The sequence below is a fragment of the Lepidothrix coronata genome, unplaced genomic scaffold (assembly GCF_001604755.1).
Source record: "Lepidothrix coronata isolate B3197 unplaced genomic scaffold, Lepidothrix_coronata-1.0 Scaffold48, whole genome shotgun sequence".
In the NCBI taxonomy this organism is placed as follows: domain Eukaryota; kingdom Metazoa; phylum Chordata; class Aves; order Passeriformes; family Pipridae; genus Lepidothrix; species Lepidothrix coronata.
In genome coordinates, this window is record NW_016690228.1 from 3,006,868 (window position 1) to 3,027,181 (window position 20,314).

A 20,314-nucleotide genomic window follows, 5' to 3' on the forward strand; every position below is an offset into this window, starting at 1 on the left:
ATCTGCCAAGCTTTCCTCTCACAGTTCAGTGAGACTAATACACCACTCAATATGAATAAACACACAGACAGTGTGACTCTTGCTGGAAATGCTTTTGATTTTTTATTAAATTAATCTGGGCAAAAGACAGAAATCTCACTCTTCATTATCAAGAAGTCTGAACACTTCCATTCTCAAACTTTAAGACTAAGATCTGAAAGTGTATGTAGCTGTATCTTTCTAATACACTGTTTACACCCCTCCCTCCCAGTTTAAATAATAGTTTCATTTTATTTTTGTCATATGCTTACTCAACACTGCAATATTTATACTGCAAACACAGTAGAATTTACAACTCTTGCTCATTCTTAAAAGTTAGATTTAGAACTATATCCTTTTACTTCTGCCTTCTTATTGTTTTGTTAAGGAACCATCTTTTCTCCCTAATTCGTAGTGCTAGCAGCCTTCAACGTAATATGCATGTATTTTTTAAAAGGAGAAAAAAGATTCAACAGAAATATTTCAAAACATTACTTTAAAGATATCAGTGTACTTTTGGCTACTATTACCTTATTATTTGCTTCAGACATATTCAGTTAATTCACTCAACTCAGTTGAGGTTACTTTGTGGTCAGATGAAGAAGAATTAAGAGAATACACCTTGACTGCTCCTCTCTTGAAGTAACAGTGAAATTTTGCATTCATGTTTAAGACTGCAGTTCTTAAAAAAAAAGAAATAAATTCTTTGCTAGGGTTGCATGTGGGTTTTTTTTGGTTGCTGTTTGTTTTTTTTTTTTTTTTTTTTTTTTTTTTTTTTTAATTAAGTAACAGTAATCCAGCAATAAATTTGCCTCACTTCATCTCAAAAAGGAACAGTCATTCAGGACCAAACTTATACACTCTCTATACCTTCTACCAAGTAGTTGAATATTTCTAAGACTATTACAAAGTTGAATTTAAAAAAATCACAGTTAATGCTTTAGATAATCTTCTGAACACAAAGATACATATTTGAACAAAGATAGCTAGCACTGATCTAGAGTTTTGTTAGTATAAACTAAGGAAAAAAAAAAGAGATTATCTGTTAACTATTTCCTGATTATATCAACAATATCCCCCATACAACCATGGCAAAAGCCTAGGAGAACTACATTGTTTGCAATGTAAAGTACTAATAATGAAAGTGAAGCAGATGACTGCTGATTACTGAAATTTACTGCTACTAAATTTGGAGAATCTATATCATGTGTCCAGCCATCTCTCCAAGGATCACGAACAAACAGATTTAGACTAGCTGGAGAACTACTGCATAAGATAAACATGAAATAACAAAGCCAGCTAAAAATAAAAACCAGGAAGCAAAACCATTGAGAAATTCAGAAGTATAAAAATACCTGGAAACTTAGAAGTGCAGTTAAGGACTCTCAGCATCAAGTTCTGGTTTACATCCTTTTTACTTAATCTAAGACTCCAATTACTGCTTCTACTAGGTTGATTCACATTCGTTCGTATGAAGTGCACTCCCCCCCACCGCAGCCATGAAGACAAACCAAACCAAAGACAGTTGCTTGGTTCTGCAATATTGGTGCTTCTACTGGAGTGATGAAGAGCAAGGAGAATGCAGTGAAAGGCAAGAAAATAAAGGTAGTCAGTTCTGACTTTAACAAGCACAGTATGTCAATTTTTATAGCTGGCTAGCTAAAAAAAAAAAAGCAGAATTATGGGAAGCTGATATAGCACACAAAAATTACTAATGTATATTTTGGTATATTATAAGTATATTTTAGAATAAACTCTAGCTTAAAAATAAAATTGTATAAGACTAACCCCTCCCACCTCTTTTACTAGCTTCTAAAAAGTGCTTTGTCAGATGCTGATGCATTAACTAGATTGGTCTATGAAATACTTTAAAGGGAACTTGTAAAGTGTATCAATCTCCAAGTTCTAACAGAGTTTGTAAAAGCTACATTTCATAAAAGCTTTCCAGATCCCTCTTGACTGCACTGGTATAGCTAGCACACAACTTTTAAAAATCTGTCTTCCCTGCACCTTTGGCAAGCACACAGGAAGAAAACTGTGTGAACACTTTCAATCTGTACCAGCATTCTTTCTGCTTGAAAGGACACATACAAAATTAAGAAAAACGAAGAAGCTATTTTTTAAGTTCTACAAAGTAAGTTTTATATTCCATTGCACTAGTAATTAAAATGTTACTTAGCCCTCAATTTTATCACAAAATATATTAAAACTACATATAGTGGATCTACCAAAAAGAAAGCCAGACCACTCTTAAAATCTTCAGCTTCTGTATTAGCATTTTAAAAAAAATTCTAACACCTCTTCAGATGAAAAAAAAAACAAACAACCAAACAATACCGAGATACATTTTCTCATGGTCTCCAATAAACTCCCCTTATCCTTAGATTATTATCTTCAGCAAAGGTATCCTATTACAGTTCAAATTTACAAAACCTGAAGTATACAGAATCATTGCTGGTAAAAGAGAAAATGTAACAATCCTTCTCTGAACAACAATAACTGTACAATACAAACCAGCTAAAAATATGAAGTTATTAAGAAAGGGAAACAGTTTCTCCTCTTAAACACATTAGATTCTTTAAAAAATATATTAAAATTATATCAGCTATTAGTTTTCTATTAATTTTAAGCTTTCTTAAAAAAAAATAGTTTTATTAAATTCCCAGATGACTTGCTGATTTAGCCCAGGAAGCAGTCACAGGCCTAGTGTAAAATTCTGTGCTCTCCTAAGCTTTTATGTCTCCTGTCTTTTATGAAAGATGGCCATGCAGGTATTGCTGTTTAAATCTTCTAATTCTGTAATATACAGCAAAGCATTTCTTGTCCTCAACAGAATATTCAAGTAGATTTTGCAGGAACCCTGCTGGTCTGTGCACAGGATCAATTTCCAAGATATTTCTGGGAAAGTGGAAAATACAGTGTTAACTAGACTGCCTACCTAATTGCTGTCTTATCTGAAACTGGTAAATAGGAATAAATCATAGGACAGTAGTAGCACAATATATTTTTTAAAAAATTGGCCTTATACGTAAATAATAGCTATTTATACTATGCCAAACCACAAATCTTAAAATTAGATTTTGTTACATCTCAGTATTGTATGGGACTATAATACTTAAAGACAAAAACCAGGCCCATAGCTCAGAATGAAACCCCACTTGTAAAGGGCTAAATTTGCTGCATGTCCGCTTTCAATGATTTAGGGTCAGAGTGACAATGCTATAAAATAAGGGTCAAAGCACAAAAAGACCAAGGCCACAGAACAAAGAGCTTTTCGTGTCCTGAAAGAAGTTGCTTTTTTGTAAGCCTGCCTTCTGGCTCAGACAGTAAATTTGTCTTTTTCTTAGCATCATCCCTACATGACTTCTATAAAATGCCAGACAACAGTATGACTTATGAAAGGTGAGGCTGACTTGTTAGAAGAAATCAATTTAACTGTTAAGGGAATTCCCTAGTTAAGGGCACAGGAACCTCCCAGTAACTGCTATAACTTTTCCAGTTGTTAGCTGTATTTCTACAACTTTGTTATTTAATTAATCACTTCAGCAGAAGTTTCAAGTGTCCTTAACACCTTTGGGGTGCAGATTCGTAGTCATATTATCTACTTAGATTATTGTTTATTAAATGGTTGCTGAGGAAATATGCAGGAGCAGCAATCTTTTCCCCACCTGCCCATGAAATATTAATAGAATAATACTAATATTAACAGATACCATCTAACACACAAATCTGTATACTCCCTTTCAGAAACATTCATGGTTTGGTTTCCTATTTCCCATAAATGGGAATCACTACTCACAGAACTGAGCTAATACAAAATAAAATGGTGCTTTCTGAGGCTGACATAGGTTGATAAGCAGTGAATTTAATTTTTCCAGCTAGAAAATGAGCTTCACTTAGGATATGCTTTTTCAAAACAACGACAACAATTTTTCCAAATGAAAGGAACTTTATCCATTGAAAAAAAAAAAAAAAGACAAAGAGGATAAGGATGCCGGGTGCCTCTTACAGCTTTATATTAAGCTAGATTTTCAATATTTCACTAACAATCTTTAAGTAACACCATGCTGAATTAACTAGAAGTTAATATATTAAGAAAAAAGATTTATAATCCAATACCTAAAATATACCAATAGTTAAAAAGAAGAAAAAAATTGTATTCTTAGCCCTATCAAACTGCCTAATAAATACCTAACAACCAAAAAGACAGTATTCATCTCTGAAAATTAGCATCTGACTTTTTTTTTTAATAAAAGGCTACTAATAAAAGGCTACTTGACAGTACACTCTTTGAGCAAGTATCAGTATTGCAAAAAAATACCTCTCCATCATAACCCAAATCCATATGAAAGAATAACTGGATTTATCACTAAGTTCTGCATTATCTTTTTTAGCAGGTCTAAAGCAAAACATTTTGCAAACTCAGACTTCAAATAATTATTTTCCCCTTCAAAACAGATGGCTTCTGCCTTCAAAGTTACTATTTTTATTTTTTTCAGTCCTACTAACTTACTTAAAAGCTCGAATTGGAGATTCAGATATGTGGAATTAAGTTAAAAAATATAAAAAAAACCCCTTACCTATTGACTGTGGAGATCTAAAACAGCTGAGTTTCAGTGCCAACAAAAAAGAAGTTTTATGAAAAAGATTCCTTTGCTTTTAATCTGCATTGTTATAATATCTGATTCCTATATTAATTTTTAAATGTAGCATTTAAGAAAATTATCTGTGCTTTTTTCTTTCTAAAAATTTAATACAATTGAAAAATAATTTAATATAGGAAAAGCCTAGTGTAACATATCAAAGGCCTACTCCAATCATTCTACACTTTCTGAAGGAAAGGATTACTCCTCATCTCTCAAGAAGCACTGGTGCAAGTATACTGATTCTCCTTGTGGTGAATAGCAGCCCACAAGTTAAGGAACTGATGCAAACTGGCAGATTTCCCCTTCTAATTCTGAGTCATATGCGTCATCTTTTTGTCAAAAGCTGGGAAGAAAAAGAGTCTCTCTTCCAGCCTGCCACATGAAACCACCTGCTTAACACAGAACAGACCGATATTGCAATATTGCTCTGCACATTGCTGGTACTTACACATTTGTTCTTGCTTTGTTAAAATAAACAAAACTCTGAAGACAGCTTTAATGTTAAAGACAGAACTTATTTCTTTGATTTAGGGCCAAAAATCAAGCTGGTAAAAGGAAAAAAAAAAAAGATAAGTCATGTTGGCATGAAAATGCTAATTATTAAATTGGTAGTGTCTTACCTGCAAAGACTAAGGATTCAGCTCCTTAAAAGCTTACATGTATGCTTGGTTTAACCACCTAGATTCAGACGGATTTGGTAGAAATTCTCAAAACCAGGAGTTCATGTGTGTGATTAAGACCTCTATCACCACGCAGATTGCCAACTAATCCCTCAAACCCATTTCCCCAACAAAACCAAGTCTCCCCGAAACCCCAGAGAACCTAATAACTTCTGTGGGTTAAATTTCACGTGCTCCATTTTTTTTTCTGTTGTGTATTTTGCAAATTAAGAACCAAGAAAGCTATTTTCTCCTTTGACAGATCGATCAAGGTCAGTCATTGTTGGACTATATATGCTGTGTGATGACACAATCTCTCTTTCAAAAGCTCCAGCACCAATTAAGGTTGGGCACATCATTGCCAGCAGATTACATATTTTCAATTTGCACTGGAGCTGCTCAGCAGACCTGCAGAAAATAGGTGTAAACATTTACTGAAACAATGCATTGTAGTATTTCTATTGATCTGTGGCACTGCCAGAGTGATTTTAAGTAAGTATTCTTTATAAAAAAACCCTTGAAAGCAGTTAAAGCAAGCTCAGGACATTTATAGTAAGTTGTGCAAAAGAATGCAAAGATAATACAACATGACAAAAGAATGTAAAGATAATACAACGTGACAAACTGATAGAGTGTAGGAACAAACATGCTATTTTAATTACAGATTTTTTATATATAAGTACACATAAAATATATAATAATATATTATATGCATCCACATAAAATAAGGTAGAGGGACAGGTATAAACTCACACTCACTTATAAAATGCTCTTTGATTCGAAATTTGTACTGTGCCACAAGCATTTACATGGCTGGGTGCATACATTTCAATATAATGAGAAAATTTGCATTGCTGAAATGAGAATACTGGAATCCTTTTCAAGAACCATAACATCATCATTTGCATTACAGGTTATTATTTACAAGTATTCAAGATGTTCTGTAAATCTATAATGAACATTGCAACTGTGAAAACTGTAATTTATTATGTAATGCACTGTTATATAAATTGTTTAAATTGTGCACAATACACACAGATGATCCCTCCTACTTGGTTAAATATTAAATACAGCACCTGATTACTCATCTTCAACTGAATTTTTTTTGTTACATTCAATATATTTTCTTTGATAAAATCACTGACACAAAGTACCCATCTGATGCCTTATCCTGGTTGTCAGGTGGTTTGTTTTTTCTTATTTATATGGAATTAATTATTCATACTGTCTTATTAATTTGAATAACTTTATAGTATTTTGAAAGAAAATATTTTACTCACCATGTATTCCAGTCCATTTTCCTTAGCACTTAACGAAAGACATTTAAATTTCTGTGCAATGTTATCTTACCCCACAAATCCTAGTATTTTTCAAAGAGTTTGCTGTAGCACATGACAGCAAATTAAAACTGAACAAAACCCACCACTGAATAAGTTATGCCTTTTTGACACTGGCAAGAGTGAGTGGGGTAAGACTCTCTTGGAAGGCGTTTCTTAACTTGTAATTCAGCAAAGCATAAGAACTGGCTTAACTTCCTCCTCATTCAGTGGAGCACTCCAAGATATGAAAAGTGAGTTAAATAAACGATTTAGGAGGGTAATCACAAAGACCATCTTTTGCCTGGGGAGACCCTGGAAAAGTCTCCATAGCTTCCCTCTTTTTCAGCTCAGGGCCACAGGCACCCAAACCTGTTCTGGAGTACACTGCTGCTTTGAATTGCCCTCTAGTGTTAGCCTTCATTAATTCCTACCTCAGTGACAAATTCTGTTCAGGTTTTTAATACTGGAAAATGGGTCAGCAACATAAGTTATATTCACATAAAAAAATAAAACAAAAAAACCTGAACAGCATTTCAAACTCATTTTCAGATCAGAAGACTCTGAGGTTGACAAATTAAGTATTACACACCAAAATACAAGAAGTTTGTATATCTAAATGGTAAAAAAATTAATCAAGGACAATAAATTTAAGAGATAACTTATGAATATTCTTGTATTTTATATTTGTTAGTTTCTTATGCAGTTTCACAAAAATATCAATTTCTGAAGCAAACACTCAATATTCACAGCCAAATTCACCATAATTATGATGATATAGCTGGGATCAAAGCCTTAATGAAAACAGAAGAGTTGCTGGTGTCAGAACAGAACACAGTCTAGCAGTACTAACACCCTGGAAGGAATTATTTTCTCACTGCTAGTTCAAGAGTCTCCTAGTTATACCCCAAACCCAGATGCAAATGAAGATCTAGATTTTAAACCTGGTAATTCTAGAAAGAAAGGCAAACATTTTCCTGAGAGTTTATTTCAAACCATATTTTATCTACTCTTGAATTGATTAGAGAGGCCATGAATTTGGGACCTAAAGAAGTATAGTGAACATAGTGAATAAAACTTTCATATCATATCGGCTACAGATTTCCACACACATAGAATTAAAGATGTGACCCTTTGTTTAAAAAAATAGTCTGGTCATACAGAACTAAAATCCCTAACTCATACTGACTGACTGAGAGATGAAAAATTATTTTTAGATTTTAGGTGATAACACAGATGAAGAAAAGTACAGATTTGACTGCTGGTTTTATAACTCCTGTGCTTGGCATTAAAAGCATCATTACCTTCTCTCCTGAGAGCCTGGAAAAAAACCTTTTGATTTTAGGGACAGGCTAATCAGTAGATAACATTCTTTCGATCAGGAGTTCTTTTTGCCTGTGCAAAATGCTGACATAAGTGTTACAGTATCAAAAGAGAACTCTGTCTGCAACAAACTTTCTTGTAAGAGCCATTGCAACTTTTCATAACAGATGGAGAGTCTTCCTTGTCTAATTCTTGAACTTGACTAAAATACGGACTAGCTTGCAACAAGAGAAAGTAAAGTGTTTTCAGAATTACTAATGTGATAGCATGCTTAAGACCACAGTATCTACCCATTCTACAGACAGAAAATTTTGCTCCAAAAGAATACAGAAATTATAAAGCAATTTTTTTCGTTTATCAGATCCACTGGAAGTCCTGTCTAAATCTAAAAATGACTTAGATGATGCTATATCTATGCTGAAGTAGAAAATTATCAGCTGAAGTTGGGAAGATCATAATCATGTCCATAATCACAATACTTTTATGTTAACTTTCATGTGAATGCTTAAATCCATTTCTTTCAGTGGGAAGAAAGGGAACTTTAAAAAACATTTCTTTATATTGCTCTTCATCTCAACTAGGAAGTGGACACATAAAAATCAAGAAAATCTTTGACCCGAAGGCTTAAAAAAACCCCAAACCTCAACAAAACCCTCAAAACAAAAAAACCCCATAGGACATTCACAGGAAATAAAAAGCAAGCTCTTGAAATTTAGTGGGTTAAAGGAAAGGTGTAAACACTGTAGAGGTATTTGCATATTACTAAGATTTTTCAGTACTACACAAATTAAGAAACAAATATTGCTGATTTCTTGCTTTCAGTAGATTATCTTGCTAGTATCGTTTGAGAAAAAGCACTTATTTTCTCATAATACTGCTGTAAAAATTTAGAATAATAACAAAACAACTTGTTTTCAGAAAGAAAAAAAAATCCTGCCCCAAAAAAAATCAGAAAAAAAATTACCATGAATATCCCTTTGTTTGAAATAAATTAAAAATTAACAAAGCTAGAAACAGTGGTTTATTCAAACACACTATTCAATAAGCAGTAGCATCTTCATACATGCCCTTTTTCATGTTAGTGTGCAAACAGCAGTCTAAACCAAGGTGGATTAAGAAGCCATCAATGCAGTAGTTGAACATTTAAGAACTTTGATTACATTTCTCATTCCCCCACCCAAAGCTTAAATGTACAGGTCTACATAAATTTCTACTTAGATTTTTGTTGAAATTAAACAAAAAAAATAATTAAAAAAAAGGGGGGGCATACCTTGCTTAATTAAATGTTTGCACTTGAGAAAAATAAGCACTTAAATATTCCAGTTAGCATATTTTAACTATTTTCCCTAAAGAATTTGCATATATTTTGCTTTTCTTTTCCTATTGCCTTGCAAGCCCATTTTATCAAGAGACAAGGAAAAATGATGTGTAAGTATGCCAGTCTTAAATCCTTTCTATATACATGTTTCATTAAATACCTGATGTAATAGTGAAAGTTAATGTCTATTTAAATCTAATAGTATACAAAACTCCATTTTAAAATAATGTTAGGGCTGGATTTAGTTTAAACTAACAAAATCCAGAAAATTCAGTTGCTTCAGATATCAAAACTTAAAACAGTCATGCCTAAGATATCACAGGGTTTCAAACAATGGTTGATTTTGCATCTGTTGTAATAACTAGGCACGGGTTGCATTTATAGCTACATATCTCTTCCAGAAATATTATTTAAGTTGCCCTTGAAAAGCAAGAGAAGTCATTAAGGAAAGCAGAAATGAGTTGTCAAAGTAATCTGCAGTTCCTTTTGGATGAGCAATAAGCATGCATTGTCAGCTTTCAAATTATGATTCAGCCAACAAGGTCTGTGGAGCCTCAAGTGTTACACCTACAGCAGGAATAGTAAAAGTGGCCACACAAAGTTCCACGTCTGAAGAACTTCAACAAAGAAGGCTGTACATTTCTATCTTTTCAACTTCATTCCAATTAGATATTGCAAAACAATTTACAAAGTCAAGCACACAATTTGCAATAGCCACATCAGCAATTTTTAAGGGGCAAGCACTGCAGCCCTTATTTCAGGCTGAACTTCCAACAAAATCAATGGCAGTTTTGTTAAATAAGAACTATAATAGCAGAGGGTAAGAGTAGAAAAATAAAAGAAAACACACTCCATCATCTTTCTTGAAAGTTTCACCCACTCTTTGGGTCAAGGAACAGTCATGCTGACTACCAATTACAAAATAGCTCTAGAAAAAAAAAAATTAACATGGGCCAAATTTCAGCACAAAAGTGTTCTAGAGCAAATCAACACTTAAAAAGTGGATTTTAATGATAACTGACAACTGCAACAGTCTTACAAGATATTTGACCTCATAAATGAGTAAGACTCAATTACTATATTACTGAAAAACTCTTTGCACCTTATAAAATCATTTAGACTTGTCTAAAGCTCAAAATACTTTAATATATATTAAATTTATTAAAGGAAAGAAAGTGTGCATCTAATGAGAATACGATTCTGCAAATCCTTATTCATGGTAGTGAGTTATTAGGACTACTTGTGTATTTTCAAGTTTGAAGGATTAGGCCCTAAATTTAAAATCCCTTTGATTTACAGTTGTGAACCAGAAACCACCTTTTTTTGCTGAATAAGAATCTATAAGAAATACTCTGAACTTGTGTCAGACCAAGGAACACTCCATCAAACTTTCACCTTTTAAATATCTCACAAGGGAGCCTTAGATACCTTTGCCTTGCAATATAATCCTGATTTTCATTAACAAGAATGTAACTGCTTTTGTACAGAAAAAAAAAAAGAATTTTTACAGAAAAACTGTTAAGTGAAATCCTTATTTTTCTAAGAGAACCAGGAGAAAAACAGAGGGGAAAGAAAAAAAAAAAAAGAAAAAACCTAACAGAAATGCAGTACATTCAGAGCAGTTTCTGAACAGACCGAAATATTTATTTTATTTGGGAGCACATTAGGCATGTTACCCAAACACCAGCACTAATAAAAGTACTTTCACTGTGTTTAAACACATAAAGAAAGGATTAAAAAATAAAGAATTACCTACTCACTAATTACAAACTTCAAAGCTTATATATAATCTTGTTTCACTTCCCATACTCAACTGATAATTTTCTGTAGGTGGTCTTAATTACCTAAAATTATGGTATTTTATGAAAAATATATTCAGAATATGTCTGCCTTCAATACTTCTATAACAGGAGGTGTATTACTGGTAAATGCCAGCAATTCTTCAGTTCTACTAGCCCTTAGTTACAACAGTGAGGAAATATGAAATTTACACCTCACTGGATTTGCTTGGTAGAAATCAGCAGTTCAGGGATAATCTGAAATTTTGGTTTTTTAAAACTTCTCCTATTTTATGGTACAATTACTTCCTACAAAAAAAATGTGCTCTTGAAGACAGACAGAACTGATTAAGGATAAAAACTGAATTCCAGTTGAAAGTCTGAATTGCTAAAGTCACAACACGGTCATAGAATTTGTTGTACTAGAGCATATTCTGCTGAAGATACACTCTTACAGTTTTTACTACTCCATTTAGTATTTAAACAAATTTACTCAATCCAAGACCAGTTACTATTTTAATTTCAGTTGTCTATGTAAATGGTTAGTTAAGACTATTCGTATATGAGCAGATAGGTTATGATTACTCTGAATGGATTTCTCAGTTTCAGCCAAATTAGTACTTTCAGTGCAAAGCAGGACTTGTAATATGAGTGTAGCATAGTCTGTATTAATTACTCTGACATGTTCACTGTTTTACTATATAATATCTGTTTACTGACAAATAGATTAAACAAATGAAATTTCTGACTATTCTGGTACAGGTGGAGGGCTCTGAAGACCACTTTTCTTTCTCTTTTCTGCTTCTTTGTTTGTCAGGTAGCTAGCTTATTAATGTCTTTAAAAACAAATTTTACCCACTACATGGAAATGCACTCAACTACCTCTCTACTCTATTCTATTCTTTAACACATCCTCCCAAAAAAAAAAAAAAGTTATTGAAAAATAATTTTTTTATTTCATTCATACTCTGTTTTTGGATTAGCAACATTTCAGTTGGAGTAATTCCCAAGACATGAATAGGAGAACAATACTATATGGAGAATTTATATAACTCAAATGGATCAAGGCTGTTGCAAACTCAGCTTTTTAGACATACTTTTGGCCACTTCATTTCCTTCTGAGCACAGCTTGTGTAAATACTTTTACTTAGTCTTTTATAATTTTACAGGAGAAGTGTAAAGAAGAATTATTTTAGCAAATAATAAATTCGTGAATAAACCCAGCATAACTGGCCTATTTTGAAAAATCTGAATAAGTTATACTTGTGTACACATTTTTTAAAATAAAGAACATATGAAATAAGAGAAATGTTAATACAATATATACCAAGCTCATGCTCCATCAACCTTGCAGAGAGTTTTTCAATCACAGGAGTAAGTCGTTCTCCAAAATCAGCTCTCTATTGAAAGGTCAAAACCTGCAATAAAAATGTCATGTATTATAACATATTTCCAACACCCAGAGTTTCATGGTTGATCCCCAAACATAGACGTAGGTCATCAGCTTGACCCTCGCATTGTCTATGTTACAGGAAATCCTAATTTTAAAAATACTTTTTTTTTTAAACCAAACTGACTTGATTAGGAACACCTGTGATATGCCTCTTTATTATCAGAAGCCTCCTGAAACAAATCAGATTAGCATGTTTCTGCTTTCATTCTTCCTGCAGCATTTTAAGATGAAAAAGAAAAAAAAAAAGGGGGGGGGAGTAAGGGGCGTTGTTCTCCTTTCCTACCCACTACTAATCTCTCCCTCCACCCTCAAACAAGCAAATAAGTTTTTAAGTAAGTAAACTACTTAATGGATGTGTGATTATTACTGTTATATTTCCTAAAATATGCTACTGACTGTTAAGTATTTAAGTTCTTGTGTTTCTCTTTAAGGAGTTCTATTTTTTTTTTTGCTCTTCAAGCTAGTAGCATTATTGCCTTTATGACAATGTAGCCTACAAATATTAGCTACTTTAAAACATAATACTGGAAGAATCACTGTCATATAATACACTCTGAGAGACTAAAAAAAAAAAAAAAAGTTGCCATGATCAGGTAAGAACAAAGTATAACTTGAGAGAGGTAGTAACTATAGTCAAATAACTGGAGGAAACATTGCATTCACACAGCCAAAATCTTAAATATATTTTGACTTTATTTGGACTTTTTTACTGTAGGTACTATGACAAGATGCATCCTAGGCCTAATAAATGAGCAGCTGATGCCTAGATCAAGTCACCTGCTTACAAATATTTTCATAAATCTGTTCTTTATTCTTTAAGAGTATTCCAGAAAATACTAAACCACCCCCCCATAGCTATGGAACTATAATAAGCACCCTGCTTTAACAAGACAAAAGAGTTTGTCTGTATTTTCATGTATTCCACACATTATCTATTTTACCTTTAAAAAAAAGTTTCTGTTCTTAAACCACAAAAGTTGTGGTCTCCCCTGCGCTTATACTGAGATTTAACATACTTGAAGATAATATTGAAACTGGACTCACAAAAGGTATTTAAAATGAAAATACAAGCCTAAGCCTTTTGATGTGTAATTATCTTTTTCTGAAACCAAATCTTCAAGTGAATTTCAGTTCATGCTAAATAAAATAATTAGTTGTGACCAGATTAAATGTTGAGAAGTTTATTAATAATCTATTTACTGTGGATACACTCATTGCAGTGTCTGAAAACAAACTAAATAGTCACGGGGCGGAGGGGTCCTATTTCTAACAGTGGTTTCCTTTAGACATTATTAACGATCACTGAAAGTCACTCCTATCTTTCAGTTTTGTGCAATATAACAATATCGCCTTTAGTTTTAGAACACATCTCGGGAAACCTTTAACAAAATAAAAGCTAAATGTACATAAATTACATTTTCTACTGTTGTGTGTATGAGGTCATCCTTATATACTAGTAACTGTTCATTACCGAGATATGGAAAAGTGTTTAGAATTACATAAAGTTAAAAAGCTTATTATTCTCTGTAAAGAGAACTTTTTTTTTGTTTTTAATGATATGCTAAAAATATTATTAGATGCAAATATTAAAGTAAAAAATTGCCCAACTTTAAATGTTAGCTGCACTAGAGCTCAAGTCTGCTACCCTCCTCTAATATTCCTGCAAACCTTCTGGATTTCTCATACAGCACACAAAGCTAGGATCAAAACTCTTCCTCAAGTGTGGTACTATCAACTGTCCAGTGAATAGATGTATCCCAAAGTTTCTTTATTAGAATGAGCGTTTTAAAAACTTACAAGAAAGGGTTAAAAAAAAAATCACTATGGACATTGCCTTATATCCTATGGGCAGAAATTTTTATACCTAGTTTACTCAAAGAATTTCTGAAATTGTCCAGTATCCACAATGAAGATATTTTTCAATAAAGATTTCTTTTGAAACCCAGTTTATCTAGCTTGTTATATATTCATACATCAGTAACCTAAAAATTCTACATAACTCCTGCCAATAATGCACAAAAAAAAAAAATTGCAAAGCAACATTTTCACTATCTAAAAAGAGGTTACTGGAAATCCATGGCTACACCTCTCCATTCTGTCTGATGTCCCCTTTCTATTTGTGAGGTATATCAATTTTTTTCTATCTTTAAAATACTTTACTAGTTCTATTAAAAAATAGATGGCTGTGAGAAGAGTCACAGGGGACTATGTACGACAAAAATTTGGGCAGCCTGTCTTAAAAAAAAAAAAGCTTTACTGATAATAGAAAACATCATAATTTTTTGAGATCAGGTGCCAGTGTTAAATACTAAGTGTTTAGAACTTATAATAATATGTAAGTATAAAAAAAAAATAAATCTGTGGAGAATACTTGTTGATGTACATAAAGTTATTTTTAGTTTTAAAAACCTTCTGATAAAAACATTTTTCTGTTTGTACACAAAAGCCTACAATTTCATTCCCTATTTCTTTCACAGACAATCAAAACTAGTCCAAGATGCGCTCTGCCTTTGACAGTTTGTAATGAATGTAAATTACTGGAATGACTTGCAACGGGCCTTTGGGTGTGGGTGGATGACTGCCTCTACAAAACAGAATACCTGCAGCACATTCGTAGAATACAGCGATAAGCTTCTTGGTTCTCCCTTACATGTTCAGTAGTTAATTGCTTCCCAATGAAAATAATAAAACCCAGTAAGGTCCTATAAAAGAAATACTAACTGTTATGTGGCTACTTTTTCTGTAAAGAAAGGTCATGTGGTTGTACATGTGTAAAAGTGTGACAGAAAAGCGTTGATACACCTGTTAGGATGGCTTTTGACATTCAAGCTGGATGAGATGTGCACCTTCACACAGTGTTCAAAGGCAAGCTGTACAGAGCCAGGTAGTCTGTAGGCAGTTCCAGTTGCACTTCACTAAGAATTTGACTTATTAGTCATAAAAAGAATTAAGGAATTAAAGACTCCAATTTATTTTTCCTTCTATGACATTGCATTTTAGATGGAATAGTAAGATGTTCAGAATTCCAGAAGCTAAGGATAAAAAAAACAAACAACAAACCAAACAGAAAAAGAACCCCATGATACCTTGGTATCGTATATATAGTCTCCCTTTAAAATGTTACTACATTAAGCTTCCTATCAAGTACTAACCTAACACATTAAAAAGTCACATAGATAAACAGTCACACTTTCAAATTACTGTTGTTTCTGAAAATTAAAAAAATCTCAAGAGTTATTCCAAGTTTCAGTAGATTTATATCTATAAAATGAAAGGGTACTTCTTGGAAACTTTCAGTACAACTTAGAGGGAGGAAAAAAAAAAACCAACCAAACCCCAACCAACTGAAGCTTATTTGGATGTTTTTCCTAAGAATCAAGATAGATGATTAGACTGAAAAGAAACAAAGGAAAAAAATTAATACACACACTATGCTATGTGGTGTATCTAGGCAATGTTTTTGTAAGCACAGAACTTCAACTTTCACCGATCAATATAAGTATATATGTTTAGATCTTTAAGTTCAATTGATATTTCCTCTAAATGTAACTTTTCCAGGGCAAGTAATCCCAGTTAATGTTTGACATTTTAACTAAGGTAAAAAATGCAGGCAGCTCTACAAGGGTCTATTTAAGCTACATGATTTTTTCCCCCAAAATATTTCAAAATAAGGAGTACATCAAATATAAGAAAGGAAAATCTACTTAACATACACTATATACTGATATTAGATTGCTTACTGCTTTTGCTTTAGCCACACCCACCTTTATGTAATTGTAAAATATGGGACTGGTGCAGCTGAGAAATTAAAAGCTTAAAAGAACAGTTGTTTCATGTAGTCAAATATGTGCTAAGCAGAGATTTTAAATAAAATGAAAAATAGATAAAAATTGCATTCTATTGAACATGACTATCGAATAGCGGGAAAAAATGCATATGCACCTGTACAATACTGAATTATAGGGGTTTTTTTGTAAATTAGCTATGAGTCAGGACAGTTATTTCATTGAAAGTGAAAGTCAGTGTTTGTGAGTGCACTTCCACAGCTGAATAGTGTAAATCTCTTCAAATCCTGATATTTCAAAGTATACAGAGCTACAATGAAACAGCTCTGTGCACATTCCCATACTGACTGCTAAAAACGTTTCTGAAAACACTCTGAAAGTAATCATGCAAATCTAAAGAAATGAGTGCTAAATCTCAATAAGATCTTACTAGTATCGTAATTTCAAGGATTAAGCTGAATTTTCTGTCAAGGCACAAAGGTAAGAATTGTGGAGACAAAGTAAGAAGCAATTCCCAGGAAAAAAATGACTTGAAAAGTATAATTTGTGTACCGGATTAAAAGAATCCAGGGAAACTAAGGATTCGAGGCAGAAAAATCTCCTTGAACTATTGCATTTCTGCATGACACAGAAAATACCTTGAATCACAATCTAGTTGCCATGCTGGAAACGCTAAGTTTTGCATTTCACTTTAAGACTACACGCTCTCAGCCATGTACACAGAAATCTTTTGTACAGCACTTCTGCACCCCAACTCTTCTCTACGTCCCTCCTACGTCCCTCGGTTAACTCGTTATTTTCGGTGGCCAGGGTGCAAAGCGCAAGGCGGCCGCTTCTGGCTTTGAACGCCGCGGAGGGATGCGCGGGGGGGTAACGGGGGGACGGAGGGGGGCAGTGGGAGGGGGGGAAAGAGGAGCGGAGAAAGGCTGTGACCCGGTCCAACCTCCCAGCCCCGCGTCCTCGCAGGCAACCAGGGGGGGCAGCAGCCGCTCCAGCCTCCGCTGAACGGGCGCCTTAACGGGGGGCCCGATGCTGCATTAGCTGCGCATCCTGAGCGCCCGCCAGCTCGACGGCAGCCCCGCCGCTCACACGGCATCGGGAAAAATATCCATACGCCTTCCTTCCTCGGGACGAAATAATAATTAAAAAAATTAAAAATAATAATTTAAAAAAAAAAAAGGTCAGGCGGCCGAAAGTGAAGAGGGAAGTAGGAAGAGGAATAAAAAGTAACGCTTAGAAATTGTGGCTGTGAAGGAGCCCACTGGCCTGGCAGCGCCCGAGCTTCCTCCCTGCCCCACTGCACGGTGCTGTCCCCGCCGGCGCTCCCGCCACAAAAAGATGCCTTGTGAGCCTGTGTGCGCAACTCCGAAACGCGAGCACCCACGCCAAACCCGGCCCCGAGGGGGTTAAACGACGTCGTGGAGGAAAAGGCACCGTGTCACATATTATGTGTGTCTGTGTGTGTGTGTGCGGCGGGGGAATCGCGCAGCGCACAGGCTGCGAGAGATCTCGGCGCCTATCACAATAAGCACGATCGCGTTCATACAGCTACGAGAGACCGAGAGCTGCTGGCCACCGAGAAATGACATAGAAACAGCCACCAAAAAATAGCTAAGCCAATGACAAATAGCGACCCGGGTGACAGAGACAGAGAATTTTGTAGGCGGAGAAGAGAAGGTGAATGGCCAGCTCTGATCACAGTATTAGGCTGGGCTATCTATGGGGAGGGTATTTACTCGTTTTTGGGGTGTGTAGGAGGAAAGGAAAAACACCTAGAAATAGCTGGCACGATTTAAATGGTCTCGGATTATGTTTCCCCCCCCCTAGTTCAGGAAGGAAACTCGCGTTTTAACGCTAAGAGGGGGGAAAATAGCCCTGTGCAATAGGCGATGAAGAGCACTTTGGTCCTTCGTTAATACCCAAAGGGCCAGAGACGATAAATATGACAGCATGTGGCAGCACGACCGTCACCCGGGTTCCTGCAAAAGGCGGCTCCGTATCGCGACACGGGAAATTAAACGCTTGAGTGGGAGGTGGAGAAAGCGCTTAAACGGAGAAGTTAATCTGCTAACATGGAGAGGAAACAAACGGAGAAAAAAAAAACCCCGAAGGTTGTCCTCTTATTTTTTTTTGGGGGGGGGGGAGGAGGGGGTGGCGGAGAGAAGGGACGGGGAAGAGAAAGAGCGAAGGGGCAATAATCCAGCTTACGAAAACACTGGGATAGAGGAAGGAGGAGGCGGGGGGCGGGGGGGGGGCGGCGAGCGAGAAAGAGAGATGTGCATGTAAGTGGGGAAGTCATCCTGGCTGCTGCAGAGCAGGGAAGCAGGAGCCTCCGTGTCCCGAACGCTGCCCTGAAATTTCCACGGCGGAGAGGCAGGGGGAGAAGGCGGGAGGGAAGAATCCACTGGGGAGGGGTGTTGGAAAACCGGGGTGGGGGGAGATGAGGGATAGCCCGTCCTGTCATGTCCCGGGAGCGCGGGGCAGGGGGACCCTCCGAAGCTCGGGCTGTCCCGCGGCTCCCGCGTCCCCCGCCCGCCTCCCCGCCGCCGTCTCCGGGCCGGGCCGGGTGCGAGCCGGGCTCCCGGGCTCCCCGGCCGGGCGCGGTGCCGCCCCGGGGGGGTAAGCGGCGTTACCTGCCGGAGGAGACGGCCGCTCCCGCCCGCTCTTGGGGCTGAGGGAAGCAAGTGACAGATCCTCCCAGGACCTGCCGCCGCTCCGGGAGCCTCCCGCCCCCTGCCCACCGGGCTCCTGAGGTGACTTTTCCCGGCGGCGGGGCGCAGGTTGCCCCCGTTTGCCGAAGACGCGCTTCCCCCGCCCGCCCGCCCAGCTCCCTCTGCCCCAGCCGCGCCCGCTCCCTTTGGCTCTTACCGCCTGTGCTGGCGGCGGTGGTACCCGCTCCGAAGCGCGGCGACGAGGGTGTAAGCGGGGATAGCGCAGGGTAGAGGGGGGCGAGTTTGGCGGGGCGGGCGGGCGGCCCCCGCGCCCCGCGCCTCCCCCGCGGCGGCGGCAGCAGCGATGCGATCGGGCATCACTCGAAAATGGCGCCGAAAGAACGGAGGGCTCTTCATTCAAATTCGTTAGCGCCAGCCCCGCCGCCCCGGGGCATGCCGGGAACGGGGGGGGGCGCGCGGGGGCTGAGGCGGCAGCGCCGCACGGACACGGCGCTCGCTGTCAATGCTGCCCCTCCCCCCCGCCCCCCTGCGCCCGCCACCCGCCGCCCGCGCGCGCTCCACGCCCTCCCCGCTCAGCGCGCGCTCCCGACCCAACCGCCGCTAATGGGGAAAGGGGGGGGGGCAGGGAAGGAGGGAGAGAGGGAGAGAAATGTCACCCGTAGCCCGGGCCCGCGGGGGAGAGGTGGCGCGTTAGAGATGGAGAGAGAGAAAGAGAAAGATAGAGAGGGGGAGCGAGACCTCCGCCGGCCCCGCGAACTTGTCAAGGTAAAGGCGCTGGTGGGGATACGGGGGGTGGTGGATAGCGGGGGAGGGGGGGAGACGACAGCGGGTTTGGGGAAGGTAGGGAAAGGGTTTTGGGAAGGTAGGGAAAGGAAGCCCGGCGGGGGGAGGGGGATGTGCGCCAAGAGGACCTGAGGAAAATATGAACAGCGCCTCCCCCACATTGTCCCCCCCGCCCTCCCCCTGCGCCTCTAAGGACCCCCGCGGCTCCCGCAGCGCTCAGGTTGCAGCGTGACCCCCTTTGCCCCCCCCCCGTCTCCCCCCATAGCCGCGCACCCCGCCGCAGCCGGAGGAGGGTTGGGAGCGCTCGGCGCTTGCCCGCAGCACGCGGGCCCGATCCCGATCCCGCCTGGCAGCCGCCGCTCCCCATCCCCCTCCCGCCGCCGCACCGGCTGCGCGGCGGCAGCGCCCCGAGGGCGCCCCGCCGGCCGCCCCCCGCCCGGGCTTGCGAACAGCCCCTGAACGGCGGAGCGGGGCTGTGTGGGAGCATCGCAGGGCACAGCGGGCCCCGAGTGCCCTACACTGGTCATTTGCAGCTATCAACAAAAACACTGTGCACTTGAACT

At 38.0% G+C, this 20,314-nt stretch overlaps 2 long non-coding RNA genes across 16 annotated transcripts in view; one reads left to right on the top strand and one right to left on the bottom strand.

The window, feature by feature from the left end:
- The window catches only part of LOC108497429, a 76,733-nt gene that overhangs the window by 8,792 nt on the left and 47,627 nt on the right, over window positions 1-20,314 (bottom strand). Inside the window, exons 1-5 of one of the 2 annotated variants that reach the window (XR_001874827.1) lie at window positions 19,165-19,257; window positions 12,386-12,476; window positions 5,113-5,209; window positions 1,374-1,573; window positions 549-700 (exon numbers count right to left, since the gene is read on the bottom strand). This is a non-coding gene — a long non-coding RNA (uncharacterized LOC108497429). Of the gene's footprint in view, window positions 1-548; window positions 701-1,373; window positions 1,574-5,112; window positions 5,210-12,385; window positions 12,477-19,164; window positions 19,258-20,314 lie in introns of those variants that run through there. The other variant, XR_001874828.1, reaches the window with a different exon arrangement.
- The window catches only part of LOC108497428, a 55,539-nt gene continuing 54,804 nt past the window's right edge, over window positions 19,580-20,314 (top strand). For 5 of the 14 annotated variants that reach the window (XR_001874816.1, XR_001874821.1, XR_001874822.1 and 2 more), the window contains exon 1: window positions 19,584-19,733. This is a non-coding gene — a long non-coding RNA (uncharacterized LOC108497428). Of the gene's footprint in view, window positions 19,734-20,314 lie in introns of all 14 variants that reach the window. The other 9 variants (XR_001874819.1, XR_001874820.1, XR_001874818.1 and 6 more) reach the window with 3 other exon arrangements.